Source organism: Cyprinodon variegatus, unplaced genomic scaffold (genome assembly GCF_000732505.1).
Source record: "Cyprinodon variegatus isolate N-32 unplaced genomic scaffold, C_variegatus-1.0 Scaffold45, whole genome shotgun sequence".
NCBI lineage: Eukaryota > Metazoa > Chordata > Actinopteri > Cyprinodontiformes > Cyprinodontidae > Cyprinodon > Cyprinodon variegatus.
In genome coordinates this window covers 1472911-1476333 of record NW_015150498.1, presented here as the reverse complement: position 1 = coordinate 1476333, position 3423 = coordinate 1472911, and positions in this window count along the sequence as shown.

Here is a 3423-nt window from a genome sequence, read left to right as displayed (position 1 = left end):
ATCCTCTTCCGTACGAATGAGCAACTTTTCCTACTTTAATTATAAAGCAGCATTTAAACAGCTGTAGGCCTACTTTAAGGGACCATTGGTGACAGCTGACTCTGGTTTGAGAGGCTGAATTAAACTATTTATAATAATAATAATAAAAAAATAACAAAATGTACAAATTAAGAGGTGCTTTATTAAGAAAATAAGTAAAAAAAGGATTCATTACTCATATAAAATGCCTTTAAAATGCATATTTCTCTGGTAAACAGATGGTAGATGGATAAATGGGGAATGGATTTGTGCTGTCTTAATATTACTTAATATTACTTAAATAGTATTTTTTTAAGGATAGTTCACAAATCTCCAAAGAAAAACGAATCTTTATTACATCTTTTAAGAAAATAAAAATAGTTTGAATTGTTTATTTTTAATTCCCTCCAAACTTACTTTAATTTTTATTAAATGTTCTCACATTCAGTTTCCGGTTGTTAAAATGACCGAAGCAAGCAGGAAATGCTGCTTTATTTTAAGACAAACATAAAAGAGGAAGTTCACTTTAGTTCCTCTGAAAATAGCCAACTGGTTTCCTTTTAGTTCGCCTAATTAACATTTACGCTTTATAAATGGCAGCTCACACTCTTCTCGTGGGATATTTCTGGCCTAAACTCAGTCCCAACACGTTTTTTTCTTCTTCTTCAGGTTAATGAAACCAACACCTGTCCAGATATTTGCTGAAATTATCATCGTGGAAGATAAATTGTCCAAAGAGTTGTGTGAAAATTAGAGTGGGGAAGCATCAATTGCTGTTTTCTCTGCGCGTAATTGTTCCTCCAGCCTCAAACAGAAGTTTCCCAAGGCCATTCTTGTATAATTACAGCCACACATTCATGTCCTGTACTGCGGAAAACAGCAGCAATAAGTCTGAGGACAAACATCGCGAGAACACCTGAAGCATCCAGGTGGGAACTGACTGCATGAGGACCAGTCAGGAATATTCAGTTCCTTTTAAAATAGTTTTGATATAAAACAAACACAAACAATTGAATAACACTGTATTTGTTTCACTTTATTGAGTTTATTTAAAGTTAACGGGAATTTTGTTGAGCTTTAATTGGTGCGTCTCTGCAGCTCCTGTTCTGTGCGCTAAGATGGAGATCTGTCCTTCTGAGCTGTTAACCAGCTGATTTGGGACAAAACAGGATTTGAAAGCTCATCTCCTCTCCCCCCCTCATCCTTTAACTGCTAATGGGGATCCATTTAGGGGTAAACACTGGGAGCAGATAAGCTGCGCGCCTAGAAGTGCTGTCGGGCCGCAGGACAGAGACTGATGGACGCAAATAAGGACGAGACACAGAGGCGTCTGGCTTCTGTGTGCTGAAGCATCACATTCAGCACCGATAGCAATATGCTAACATGGAATAATTAGTTTAAAAAAAAAAACTCCTAAATGATCTACTATAGATCCCTAACAGGTTTAATTATATAAAAAAATGCATTTTTTTATTATTAACCCTTTATAGGGCACTCTGAAAATCCAAATTTCAACCCAATAGTGTTATTGGAATCCAGGACAAGACCTTATTACCTTTATAACCTTAAAAATATGGATATTTTGATGGCAGAAATGAATGTCGATGTAATAACAAGAAACTTGCCTGAATATATTAATAAAAATAACAAAAGTGCTTCTAGAAGATATTCAAATAGGGAATCAATTTGTAAGGGGTATGCAGGTGATCAAAAAAACTAACTTGCCTTATAAGGTGTTAATATTTTACTAAAGGACATTTTCAAATAGGATTAAACTCCTTTGGAAAAGGAAAATGTCTTGATTAACAGCAAGCCTTTTTTTTTTTTTTTTTTATAATCGCTGAGCAGATTTCTGCAAGTTTCCACTGATATTTTAATGATGTAGCTCCAGTGATGAGCTCCATAGGTGTGTCACAAAGCATGCCTATCTAACTGGGCCAATGTAAAAATGTTATACAACTTCCAGGCAGTCTAATCCAAATATCACTTTAAACCCAAAAGTCGAGGCATTACTTTTTCTTAATACGGGCGGACATTGGATCAGATGAAACCCTGCATTGCTTAGTTTAGTTAATCTGAATTATTTCTGTTTATGGGCTGCATGCGGCCCCAGTGGTTTGGAGTTTGAATCCCGGTCTGAGCTCTTTCTGTTAAGAGTTTGCATGTTTAGACTTTCTCTTGCATCCTCCCATGGTCCTAAAAAAATGACTGCCCTGTTAATTACTCAATCTTACTTTTCTGTATGAATATCTATTGTTATTCATCTTGTAATGGACCACACCCCTTCCTAAATGACCCTTCAGGGTTGGCACCGTCCATCCACTCGTCCATTTCAACCTCTGTCTATTAGCAGGCACAAAAGATGAAATAATAATAATAATAGTACTATCCTCAAGGTGAGATGTTTACATCTGTTTCTGTAATATTTGGCACATCATGTTGCCTTTGGTCGAATGTTTGGAGTATCTAACTTACAAGCTTAAAGTAGTTTAGCCCATTCATCCACACAGAAGTGTAATCCCTCACAACTTTAAAGGGCTTTAGGACGTCCACTTCTAAGACAATGAATATATTGTCCTTAAGCCTCTTGTTAACTAATAAGATGATATGTTTAGTGCCACTGTCCTATTAGAAGACCCATTTATCACCAAGCTCTGGAGATGTTGTTTTCATATTTCCACAAATATTCTTTCCTGGTGTTGCCATTTATTTTGCAGCATAGTCGCTTCTAAACAGGGGCCCCTACTGAAAACATACACTGTAAGAAAATTAAAATATGTACGTTTTTTATTATTATTATTGAGTGTATTCTCCCTCCCTTTTAGCAGGTAAGTAAAGACAGTTTTCCCTTAGAATGAGATAACTTACATTTGAAATGATAAAAACCTAAGAAAATATGTTATCTCAAGATCATGATGTAATTATGTTTTATAAAAGCAAAATAACTCATTACTTTGGCATATCTTCTTCTGGCCCAACAGTTCGCAGTGTAATCCTAAATCATTTTAGTGATGAGTCATGATATCTGAGTCCTTAATTGATTCCTCCCTTGGAATATTGTGATGTTTCACCTTTACAATATGCTTTAACAATTAAATAGAAAGTTAAGTCAGCTTTAAGCTCCAACCGTATTAAAGGTATAGTGGAGGATTTTCATGAATTTTTGGAAAGAAAACCCCATTTCTCCTCGTGAACGCTGTGTTTAAACATTGCTTTTTACATCACTAAGACGAGCTTACTTTCCAAAAGATGATTTGTAATTTTTCCACTATGTCACACTCAGTGAGAATGGGGACGAGCACGTAGGACGGCCTTTACGTAAACACATCACCAGAATGATTCACAATTAGGAGGACCACTTATTTTCATGACCCACCCAGAAAAAGAACACCTTCTACTAAACCT